Source organism: Pelophylax lessonae (assembly GCF_965119305.1).
Source record: "Pelophylax lessonae genome assembly, chromosome: 4".
Classification (NCBI taxonomy): Eukaryota; Metazoa; Chordata; class Amphibia; order Anura; family Ranidae; genus Pelophylax; species Pelophylax lessonae.
The window spans coordinates 674052793-674065850 of NC_138771.1; the positions used below are offsets into that span (position 1 = coordinate 674052793).

The 13058-nt window shown below is 46.1% G+C and overlaps 1 protein-coding gene and 1 long non-coding RNA gene across 2 annotated transcripts in view; one reads left to right on the forward strand and one right to left on the reverse strand.

Annotated features, from left to right (window-relative positions):
- The window catches only part of LOC309553400 (NACHT, LRR and PYD domains-containing protein 3-like), a 1231344-nt gene that overhangs the window by 876660 nt on the left and 341626 nt on the right, over positions 1 to 13058 (reverse strand). The gene's annotated exons all lie outside the window — the stretch shown is intronic.
- Positions 2944 to 10593, forward strand: LOC309553420. Its single transcript, XR_014225166.1, has 3 exons — positions 2944 to 3007; positions 8805 to 8894; positions 10426 to 10593. It is a non-coding gene; the product is annotated as an uncharacterized lncRNA (long non-coding RNA).

Consider the following 13058-nt stretch of genomic DNA (forward strand, 5'->3'; position numbering starts at 1 on the left):
CTCGGAGGCCTTTCGGAAATTTGTGGCAATTGGAACACCACAATGGAAGGTCCCAGGAAGGAAATATTTCTCGCAGAAGGGCATTCCAGAGCTGTATGGCCATGTTCAGCGGCAAGTGAATGAATCTCTGGCACACAGTGTTGGTGCCAAGATACATCTGACCACAAACACATGGTCTAGCAAACACAGGCAGGGAAGGTATATAACTTTTACTGTCCACTGGGTAAACCTTTTGACGGCCGATAAGCATGTAACCCGTGGCACCCATGTAGATTTGGTTTTACAGCCACGGATTGCATGCAGTCCTGCCTCTTCTTCTCCTCCTCCTCCTCCATCCTCCCTCTCCTCCTCGGCTGACTCCTCCTTTTCCGCTGCTACCGTCTCTTCCGCTGTCCCCAGAACCTATTCGACATGCCAGGGGAGACGTTGCCATGCTGTGCTGCATCTGTTGTGCCTGGAAGCCAAGAGACACACTGGTCCTGCGCTCCTTTCAGCTTTGCGTTCCCAGGCAGATCAGTGGCTGACACCGCTCAATTTGAAAGTTGGTAAAGTGGTGTGCTGAACTTGGTGGTGCAGTGATTCATTGGCAAATACCTTGGGTTCCAGGACGTCTTGCGGCAGGCCAGGAAAATCTCGGCCCTTTCAGAAGATCTTACACAGCCACGGCTCGCCTTGCTGACATTCAGCGGCGACACAACCTGCCCGTCAGGCGTCTTATTTATGACTGCCCGACGCAATGAAACTCAACCTTGTATATGCTTTATAGGCTGCTCCAGCAGAAAGTTGCAGTTAACGACTACCTGTACGAACTCTGCGGCAGGACAGGTTCTGGGGAGCTTGGGTTTTTTTCACCACGCCAGTGGCTGCTCATGCGCGACGCATTCAGACTTCTGCGGCCATTTGATGAGATCACCAAACTGGTCAGTCACGGCCAGGGTGCCATCAGTGACATCGTACCTTACGCCTTCTTTCTGGAGTGTGCATTGTGTCGTGTCATTGATCAAGCCGTCGAGGAGCAGGAGCAGGAAGATGAGGAAGTCGCAATGTTGGATGAATTCCCAGGGGGTGCTACTCCATCTGAGACAAGTCAAAAACAGGAGTCTGAAGAGGAGTCAGAGGAGGATGGTGGCGGGGCAGATGAAGAGGAGCAAGAAGAGCATGCTTCAAACCTTATCCTGGATGATCAGATGGAGCCAGGCCACTACACCGCTTCCAGTTTAGTGCGAATGGGGGCTTCATGCTCCAGTGTTTTAAGGGGGACCCCCGTATAAAAAGCATAAAGGGCAAGGACCAGTACTGGATGGCACCGTACTTAGACCCCCGGTACAAACAAAAAATGGCAGAAATGTTACCACCATCACAGAGGGTGGTCAGAATGCAGCACTTCCAGGCCTTGCTTCGAGAAATGCTGCATTCCGCTTTTGTGTGCGCTGGTAGAGGAATTTCCACTCATAGAGAAACAGTTGCGTGTAGCAATCCAACAGCGCCTGCAAGAAGAGGGCGTTTTGAAGATGTGTTGGTCACTTCAGATATGAGATCCTTCTTTCAGCCGAACCATCGACAGCTGTACTCCGGATCCAGCATCAGGGAACGCCTAGACTGACAGGTGTCCGACTACAATGGGTTAACAGCCGATGTGGACGCTCTCAGGAGTGATGAACCCCTGAACTACTGGGTGGGCAGGCTTGACCTCTGGCCAGAGCTTGCACGATTTTCAATGGAACTGTTGGCTTGCCCCCCGTCCAGTGTCCTGTCCGAAAGGACGTTCAGCGCAGCAGGGGGGATCGTGACTGATTAGCGCACTCGCCTAGCTCATGACAGTGTTGACTACCTCACATTTATAAAAATGAATGAGGCATGGATCTCTGAGGAATTCAACACATGTGACCAGTAGACCATGTTTGATTAAAATTCCTTATGACAGGCCAAAAATATCCGCCATCCACTCATAACAATTCATGGTCCTTGTCTTCGGTAAATACAACGGCATAAAAGGCATTTCATGTCCATTGAATGCATAATTTTTGGGGCCTTTTATGGCCGACAATTATTTTTCCTGTCAATGCCTAATGTACCTCCAGCCACAGAATACAACGTTCTTAGCTGTCAGGTGAACCCATGTGGGCTAATTTTTGGGGACTGGAATGGCCGACACTTACTTCTTTATCCTGTGAATGCCTAATTTTTCAGATTGGAATTAAAAATCAATGGGTCTGTAAACGTTCTGCCAAATTGTGGAACGGATGCGGACCCATTTTACAGACGTGTGAATAGACCCTATATGTATTTGACATGTATTTACCGGCTGCTGTCAGTTCTGGCTGATTTAGGAAAAAAAAGATAATTTTTTTTTGCTATAAAAAAACAAAAAATTTTTTAGGGCAACTTTTCCAATAGCAATACTTCTGTTATGACATTGTCCATGTTGTGGGACTATTTGTGCACAGCTAGTAAGTCTTTTGTGGCTGCAAATATGACCTAAAGGTTTTTAATGTTTGCCTCCCATTAAAGTCAATGGGGCCCGCCGCGAACTTGCGGTTCGCGGACATTTGAGAACGTTTGCGGATAACGTTCGCGAAACGACCCGGCCGATGTTCCTCCATCACTACTTGTTGTATCTATGCCATGAAGAATGAAGGCAAAAGGGGTCCAACGCATTACTAGCAAGTGGCCGGTGAGTGTGTAAAAAAACACGAGAAAATTCAGAGGTATCGCCATATTGTGCTCAAAAGAATAACCAGCGTCTATTCAGAAGAAGAATATCAGTGTGTAATACAGACCGCAGTGTGCTCATTTCCTGGTCACAGTGAGAAGGATGGGGTGTGCAGACCTCAGGGGTGACCACACAATGTCTGAAAATAACCTGTCTGTACTTCCTGTGGTCACATAATGAGATGAAAAACTCTGAGAATGTTACATCCAGATCACTGACATCAGAGAGACGGGGGAATGTCTGAGCCCCAGAGACCCCCCAATCCACCCCACACAGGGGGGACCCAGGACTCAGGTAAGTGTTCTGTTTGTAGTACTGAAACCCCAAATGTCATAGAGTGAGGTGAATGTGTTCTCTGCACAGCGCTGCGGCATATGTCAGAGATATAGACATGTATAATAATAATAGTGTGTGACTGGGGGGGGAGGGGGACATTAGAGTGTAAGCTCCTCTGGTACAGAGACTGATGTGACTGGCTCAGTGGTCTCTGTACAGCACTGCGGTATATGTCAGAGCTATATAAATGTATAATAATAGTAGTGTGGGACTGTGGGGGGGGGGGGGGCATTAGAGTGTAAGCTTCTCCGGTACAGAGACTGATGTGACTGTGGGGGGACATTAGAGTGTAAGCTCCTCTGGTACAGATACTGATGTGATTGGCTCAGTGATCACTGTACAGCACTGCGGTATATGTCAGAGCTATATAAATGTATAATAATAGTAATGTGGGACTGTGGGGGGGGGGGGCATTAGAGTGTAAGCTCCTCCGGTACAGAGACTGATGTGACTGTGGGGGAGGGGACATTAGAGTGTAAGCTCCTCTGGTACAGAGACTGATATGACTGTGGGGGGACATTAGAGTGTAAGCTCCTCTGGTACAGAGACTGATGTGATTGGCTCAGTGATCACTGTACAGCGCTGCGGTCTATGTCAGATTTATATAAATGTATAATAATAGTAGTGTGTGACTGTGAGGGGACATTAGAGTGTAAGCTCCTCAGGTAGAGAGACTGATGTGAATGTTCTGGAGGTAATAATGAACCACAAATGTTCAGACGCAGAGATGTGATTTGATGTCTAAGAGGGTTCTCATGTACTCCGGTTATGGTATAAGGGAGTGGTTGTCAACCAACAATAATTATATGTTCAGTTACCTCTCCCGACAAGTGTCTTACAGTCAGGAGCTAATTTTTGCTCGATCGGTTCAAAGGTTTTTCATCTGGGAAGAGTAAAAGTACTTTGTTCCTCATCTGGTGTCTGCCAGGTCCATGGTTGTCCTGTGTCCTCACCGGTTCTCTCAGGAGTGTTGAGTGAGAGACAATAAACTCCATTTCTTGCATCTAAATGTGACTGGAGCCCATCTGGACACATCACTCCTCTGTTGCTATTGAACAAAACCTAGATGTGTCCTCTAAAAAATGAAAGCAACAAAATTAGACATTTACCAATAGCAAAGCTTCCAACTGTCCCTGATTTCAAGGGACTGTGCCTCATTTGGAACAAAGTCCCTCTGTCCCTCTTTCTTCCTCATTTATCCCTCATTTTAGTCTGATATATATATATATAGTTGTATATAAAATGCACTACTTATTTATCAAAAAGTGTTTCCCAGTGCTAAACCGTTGGGGGTTGCTTGAAATTGCATGTTTCTCTGTGCACCCTTGACCATGTGAACTTCCCATCCATTAATTAGTGAACAAGCTCGTTGACAAGTGGGAAACGCGTCTACCTTTTCCATGTATCTTGTCTATATTTGGCTTGTGCAATAAAGGACTTCATTTTTCTAGCAGCTGGTGGTGTGCGGCCAACCTCGCTTTTATCTCTACTAGTACACGGTGGTGAGCCGGGGGCTGGCATCCATGCTGGGCAGCTTTGGGATTGCTCACCTGAGCGGTGGATACATTCCTCTACAACTTTCCAACCCCACTGACACTCTAGGTTCAGATATTTTGTGTACACCTTGAAATAACACATTAACGCAATGTAAATGAATTTACCTCTCTCAACTTTACTTGTTCAAGAGAAGAGAACCAAAAGGTATTGGTCAGCTGAGTCCTGGATAAACTGGGAAGCAAGAGAGCGTAGGCCTGCCTAGCAGATCACATTATTGTCTTTACCATAAATCTCCCCTGGAGCAGATGGCTAGTTCATGGACAGTTATGCAGTTCAGCGATGTCTGCTCAGAGGACTACATTTCCCACAATGCTCTCCTCTAGGCTCAGAAGTGTGATGCAAGTAATCCGATCCCAGCACTAGGGGGACACAGAGACAGTCGGGGACAGCAGAAGGCAATCCTACAAAGTCAGATAGCTGTAGTCTGCTCCCGGCTACACAATTTCTAAACTGCTGCATTTGTAAATTCCAAAAGCCAGTATAAAGGAATAGTGATGGTAAAAAAGCATTTGTGGATTTAACCAATCATTTTTTGTACAATTCTCCTTTAAGGGAGGCATGGCAGGTGGGTGTGTCTTATACATACATACTTTTGTTAATAGGTGTCCCTCATTCCCATCTCAGAAAGTTGGGAGGTGTGCCAATAGTAATGTGGGTCTAGTAGCTGAGCTGGCCTACCATGCCTGTAGACAGATGTAGTCTGTTTTCTCCATTGTAGGTGGCATTCGATCCGAGTGTTATCACAGCCTGGGGAGAAAGTCAGAGGAAACATAGTTTCTCTTTGATTTCCTGGGTCAATGGAGCAGCGTTTTGGCTGGCTACACTGCAGCCATGTAATCTATGGTGGCCATCTTGGGTTAGCTGGGTCTATATAAGTCCCTGCCCCTAAGTATTGGCACACATTTTGTGAAAGTCTAGTGTAGGGAGAGAAACCCTGCTTTCTAGGGAAAGTAACAAGCAGCAGGGAAAGGTTCCTTATAAGTAGGGAGAGGTTAGGGACTTGCTAACTTGGAAGAGGTCTTGTCTCTTGGGGACCAGACCAGCCAGGCTGTACTCTTCTCTCTGCAACGGACACGGTTGGCACCTCTCCTCAGATACATCATTGAACTGTCAGTTCTCCCACCAGAATGTTTGTAATTTTGCCATTCCATTCAATAAAAGTTCCAAGTTTTACTGCAACCACGCTGCACCACCCCACATGACCGGTCTATAGAGATGTAGGGAGAACACAGGCGCCACTCTAAGTGCAGTATAAGGATTTATTGATAAATAATCAGAAGAAAGGTACTCACAAAGGAATATGTAAAATAGGCATGAAAATGTCCATGTATGTGAGATGGGTCCATCAATCCGGTGTCATGATCAGGATGGCTCGAGCGGTCTCGATCCTCAAAATGTGAACTGATGGTAGTCGGTACTTCCTGCTCATTGGAACGCACTACGGGCCTCCCGCCGTCACTTCCGGGTATGGTGTGATGATGTAATAGTGCCGGCAACGCGTTTCGGAGCATGCGCTCCTTCTTCAGGCCAAAGAAGGAGCGCATGCTCCGAGAACGCGTCACTGGCGCTATTACGTCATCACACCATACCCGGAAAGATATAACAATCCATATTCTTTCAGTTCCTTTTTGATCCCAACCCTCTGCAGCCTAGTCAATTTGGGCAGAGAGAACACAAGACTCCGGGGGATTTTCTAACAGGGAACCCAGCAACCTTAATAACCTATGACTAGGGATGGTGTGTTCAGATTCTAGACAAACACACTTGAGCAAGCCCACCAAGAAGCTGTCCCTGTATGGGGCCAATTATCTGCAGTCAAGGCATTCCCCTCTCTAGCGCTATAACTGCACAATCCTTGTATACATGCAGCTGCAGGACAGGGAAGGCCCTTCCTAATGTTGGTTGGCCCAGTACAATGACATCTTCTTGGTGGGCTTGCTCGAGTGGATTTGGACCAGGATTCAAACATGTCTGAGCTCATCCCTACCTTTAGCACTCCACAGATTGAGGAGGTATTGTTAGAAGGCTTCTCAACTTTTAAATGTCAAGCAGGGGTGAGGGAATCACCAATGGTGCGCCTACAGGTGGCTCTTCAGGGCAGGAGCTATAGCAAGGTGACATTCTATACTCTACTCATTCTTCACAGTCTGATCTGACCACCAACCCACCAAGGACCCTGAATCCCATATCTTTGATTCCTGATCTGACTGAAGGTTAGAATCAGCCACTGTGGACAGGCACTAACTGAGGTTGAGCAGAAGTAGCCCTGTTACTCACATAAACCCAATGGGTTTACTTACCTCCAGTGATCTTGCAGTCAGCGCACTCTAAATCTGGTACTGATAGGGTGCATTGTAGGCCTCTACCACAGCAGCTCATGAGGATCTAGCCTTGTCTGATGCAGTCTGGACGCTGTCTGTAGCAGCAGCAACAGTAAACTTGGTGGTAGCAGTAGATTTGGCAACAGCCATACCTGAGGTCAAATCCACTCCTAACAGCAGGGGTGGCAAGGTCGGAGGTGTCATCTCCAGGAGAAAATGTCCAGAACAGATTTTCAACATTTGACTCCCATTGATTTCAATGGGTTTCTGATTCAGTATCTGATTGTACTGTATCTATTGTTCACCAAACCTCAAACAGAACCCAGGTATCTTCAGCTCATCCTTAGTCACAGCTTGTCCTGAGCAGAGACGGAAAACTACCTGATGATTTCATAGCTTCCCTTGGGTTGCATTTGTATCCCGGTGTTCCGTGAAAAAACCATACCCTCGTCACTTCCGGTGCAGCTACGGAGGGTATGGATTTCTCACGGTACTTACACTTGCCACCGTTACATTAAAACAGCTCCTCTGCAACATCAGTCATCTCCGCTCCTTCCCCTGTCACTTCCCTCATCTCGCCTAATAAATATAAAAGAGGATCACGGAGCCGCGATCGCCGTCACTTACATCTCATACACCCGCCGCCGCTTATATATTTATTAGGGGAGATCAGGGAAGTGACAGCGATAGGAGAGCACATGTTTGATGTTGCAGCCGAACTGTTTTAATTATACCGCCGCAAGTATGACATTTCACACAGTGCCGTGATTATTTCCTACCCTCTGAACATGCGCACTTGTGATCTTCTTTGCTGTTCAGTTACGTCTCCGGGGCTCTGAGCATGCGCACTGCTGCGCTGCTCAGCTGTTTCACACCGGAAGTGACGAGGGTATGGTTTCTTCACGGGGTATGGTTTTTTAACGTTACACCGGTATCCGTGATCTGGTGACACTGCACAGCCAACCAGGTGGTGATCCCTGGGATAGAAACTATCAATGGCTGAAAAGGGGGTTGGTAAATTCCATCATGCTTCTCTCCTCTTTCACCTGAAGGTCGGTCACAGTAGCTTCACCACATCCCGTTCACACAGGCTACAATTCACATTTTACAGCTCCCAAATTGCTGATTTGTTCTGGTATCCTCTTGAACCCTCAGGCACTCACTTCATCCTTCCAGAGAGGTGCTTTGCATCTTCTGGAGTTCAGTTTTATCTCAGTCGGTGTTGCCAAAAGTGACAAAACCAGACAACGCTCTAAGAAAAAAAAAAAACAGAGGCTCTGCCCCACAGTTCTTAGCACGATGTTAAAGTCTCTCAGGCTTTAGCTGATGTTCTACACATTCCAACAGAACCAAAGATGAATCTTTGTGCAATTTAGGTGTGTTGCTGGGTCAACCATGACCAAAGTAGCATTGAGCCCCACGTCAAATGCCAAAAATGTAGCACCCCCTGGCCTCCAAAGGCACATGGAGCCTCCAGGGACAGGGTGGGCCACAATTTCTCCTCAGGGTGTAGTCTTCAGCAATAGTGGGGCAATGTGTACAGATGGGTCACTTTCTAATGAAGAAATGGAAATTATTGACTCTCACTTATCCCTCCTGAGAAAGAAGGTGGGGGCACAGAAAACCCATGGAATTGGGAGACCCCAGATAAGGGGACAGCTATTTTCTCCAATCTGCAGAGAATCATAGAATTATTAAATATTATTCGTCTAGATATGACTATTGTGTGACTTTACAGAGATCAGATAGGTCTATGTGCCAATATCCGATTGGCTTCTCACTGGACAATGGCTCCGGGACAGTTTTTCTGGTACAATGTAAACAGCAGACAATGTCATGTTTCCTCCTAAATGATGTTCCTCTCTCTCTCTCCTCAGGTTCCAGGATTAGAAGAACAGCCGCAGTTTGTACATTGATTGGTATTGTACTGCTCCTGGCCATCCTGGTTGTACGACTACGGCTGGCGGGTAAGAACAAACCCTATCATCACCCTATTTCAGTCTAGCTGCTCAAGGGACCCCTGACCTCATCCCCTTATTACCACATTCCAGTCTAGGTGCCCTGGGACCCCTGTATTGTCCCTAACCTCGCTCTCTTATCACCACATTCCAGTCTAGGTGCCCTGGGACCCCTGTATTGTCCCTAACCTCGCTCTCTTATCACCTCATTCCAGTCTAGGTGCCCTGGGACCCCTGTATTGTCCCTAACCTCGCTCTCGTATCACCTCATTCCAGTCTAGGCTCCTGCAAACCCTGGGTACTTTAGGTCCCCAGCAATGCCCCTAACCTCACCCTGTTTACACACCATATTTCAGGTTACATGCCCTAGGGGCCCCAGGTTGTTTAGGACCTCAGAAATTCCCCTAACCTTACCCACTTATCATGACATATTTTGTAATAGGTGTCTTGGGGGTTGTGTTTTAGAACCCAGGGATGCCCTGACCTTACCCCCTTATCCCCCATTTCCGTCAGTCTCTTAGGACCTATGCAATGCCTTTGACCTCTCTGCCTTTATCACCCTATTTTTTTTAAAGTAAAAGTGCCCTGAGAAACCCAGGTTTTTTAGAACCCCAGCAATGCCCATAACCTCCCCCTTATCACCCAATATTTAAGTTAGGGGGCCCAAGTCTTTTCAGACTCCAGCAAATCCCTGGCCTAACCTGCTTATTACCCCATATTTCAGTCTAGGTGACCTAGAGGCATCAGGTATTTTAGGACACCAACAATGCCCTAGACCTCACCCTCTTATCACCCCATATCTTGGACTAGATATCCTTAAAGCCAAAGATCTTTTAGAATCTAGCATTGTCCCTGACCCCATCCCTATATCATCTATTTTTTTGGTCTAAATGTCAGGAGGGGCCCAGATCTTTGAGGACCCCAGTAATGCCCTTGACCTTAAACCCTTATCACCCAATATTAAAGTTAGGGCGACCAAGTCTTTTCAAACTCCAGCAAATTCTTGGCCTAACTTGTTTTTTACCTCATATTTTAGACTAGGTGACTTTGAGTCCTCAGATATTTTATGACACCAGCAATGCCTTAGACCTCACCCCCTTATCACCCCACATTTTGGACTAGCTGTCCTGAGGGCAATACGCCTTTTTGAACCTAGCACTGTCTCTGACCACACCCCCTAATCACCTAATATTTTGGTCTAAATGTTAGGATGGGCCCAGATCTTTTAGAAACCAAGTATTTCCATTTACCTCATCCCTTTATTACCCCACATTTCAGTCTAGGGGCCTCAGATATTTTAGAACCCAAGCAATGCCCTTAACCTCACTTCTTATCACCCAATATTTCAGTCTCGGTGCCCAGGGAATTCTGGGTCTTTTAGGGCCTCAGCAATGTTCCCTCACACCCTTCTTATTTTGCACCAGAATAGATAATATATTAAAATATGTCATATTAGTAAAATGTATATTGTTGATGTTTCTGATATGTGAAGTAAAAGAGAGAATTATATTTTCATTCTGTGTCATTTTTATTATCTCAGCTGCAGCTCCAGGGAAGGAAGAGAAAATCGTTTCCCCCTGTGAAGACAGTTAGTTTCCATGTCGAGTATCGGGAGGTGACATATGACAGAGAGGACATGGATAGGATCCCAACTACTGGGGGTGAAGATCCTTGACCTCTCCACCCATAATAACGGTCCATTTCTGGGCATTATTAATAACTGGTTGCAGATATCAGATAATCTTGGGAAGGTCTACATAGTACATAATGTATGCTGGATGTGGTGAACAATTGCATTGTGTCTCCTGATGTGCTGGACATTAGCATTGTGTTCCCTACTTTGGAAGAGATTTGTATTCTGTCCCCTAAAGTATTGGACAATAGTAATGTGTCACCCAATTTGTTGGACAAGAGTATTGTGTCCTTTGATGTTTTGGAAAATAATATTGTGTCTTCTAAGACATTGGACAAAAGTATTGTGCCCCCCTGTTGTAGACAATGGTATTGTGTTCCCCAGTGTGGTAGACAATAGTATTGTGTTCTCCAATGTGATGGACAATAGTATTGTGTCTCCATATGTATGTGCAAGGTTATGGTGCCCCTCGATGTGTGGATAATGATACTGTATGCTCAACCCTGTACCCCAATGTTTGGGACAAGAGTATTCTTTCACTCGATATGTGGACAATGACATTGTGCCCCTGATATGTTGGACAATGGTGTAGTATCCTCTGATGTCTTGGACAATGACTTTCAGTTTCCCGGAAATGTGTTGGACAATAGTATTGTGCCTCCCAATGTTTTGGACAATGGCATTGTGCCCGCAATGTGTTGGATAAGGGTATCGTGTCCCCTGATGTGTTTGAAAAGGATATCGTTTCCCCCAATTAGACAATGATATTGTGCCCCCGATGTGGTGGACAATGGTATTTTGTCTCCTGATGTGTTGGAAGAGGATATTGTGTCCCCCAATTGGACAATGTTATTATGCCCCCGATGTGGTGAACAATAGTATTGTGTCTGCTGATGTATTTGAAAAGGGCATTGCATCCCCCCCAATGTCTTGGAAAAAAGTATTGTGTCCCCAGATGTGTTGGACAATGGTATTGTGACTCCCCAATGTGTTGAACAAAGGAATTGTGCCCCTCAATGTGTTGAAAGATGGCATTGTGACCCGCAATGTGTTGGAAGATGGCATTGTGACCCGCAATGTGTTGGAAGATGGCATTGTGACTAGCAATGTATTGGAAGATGGCATTGTGTCCCTTCAATGTGTTGGACAAAGAAATTGTGACCCCCCTGATGTGTTGGAAGATGGCATTGTGACTAGCAATGTGTTGGAAGATGCCATTGTGTCCCTTCAATGTGTTGGACAAAGAAATTGTGACCCCCCCTGATCTTTTGGAAGATCACATTGTGTCCCTTCAATGTGTTGGACAAAGAAATTGTGACCCCCTGATGTGTTGGACAATGGTATTGTGTCCTCTGATGTGTTGGACAATGGTATTGTGTCATCTGATGTGTTGTACAAGGGTATTGTTTCAAATAACAACAAAGAAAAATTCCCAGCTCAACTTTCCAGTCAGCCTGCAACAAACCGAATCATCCTAACAGTTTACATTAAAAACAGAGGTTTAGTTTGCACACATTTGCAATACATGCATAAGCTGCAGAGGCCACATCAAGGCACCCCAGTACTATCTGCAGTCCTAGTTCTATAAATGTTGAGAACCTCCATAGTAGGAGCACATACTGTATATAATAATGGATGGATTGAGGGCAGGTATGCCTGGAGAGAGCCCACTCCTCCTTAGTGAGGGGGGGCACTGGACACCTTCGCTACCATTGGGCTATTTGCTGGGTGTCCAGCATGCCCCTGTGCCTTTAGGGAGGAATCGGCTCCCTCCAGGCATACCTGCCCTCAATCCATCCATCCATTATTATATATGTGCTCCTACTATGGAGGCTCTCAAAATTATGACTGCAGGTAGTGCTGGGGTGCCTTGTCCCGGCCTCTACAGCTTAGGCATTTGCAAATGTGTACAAACTAAATCCCTTGTTTTTAATGTGAACTGTTAGTCAGGACAACTCTGTTGCAGGCTGGCTGGTAAGTTGAGCTGGGAATTTGTCTTTGTTTTTGTTTAGCATGTGTTGCCCTTCCATGTGCTCCTTGCTGTTAAGGCCAGTTATGGGTTGGGGCAGTTCCTGTTTGTTTGTACATTGGTATTGTGTCCCCTCATATGTTGGACATTGGCGTTGTGTCCCCTGATGAAGTAGCCCCGGCTGTGTCCTACAGTAAATGTTCCTCACTGCAGATATCAACACTGAAGTCCACTGACAAATGCTGTAAACTATCAGGATTGGTGGATGATTGTAGGTGGAGATCACAGATCCTCCCCCTGTGTTGGGGGCGGCCATATTGTTATTCTTGCTGTCTACAATTATCACCAAGCTTCACTGTAAACCGGAGAGCCCAGAATGTACGGCCAGAGTGTGGGACACAGACATCTGCTGGGACGGAGATTGGGGCCAGGGAAGATGACCCGGACATGCAGCAGTTCACAAATGAGACCCATCTGTCAGTGTGTAATGTCAGAATGTAACAATGTTCATATGTCAAATCAATCGTTCATAGTACCTCATGGTATTCCTAAATGAATAAACTGCCATTCA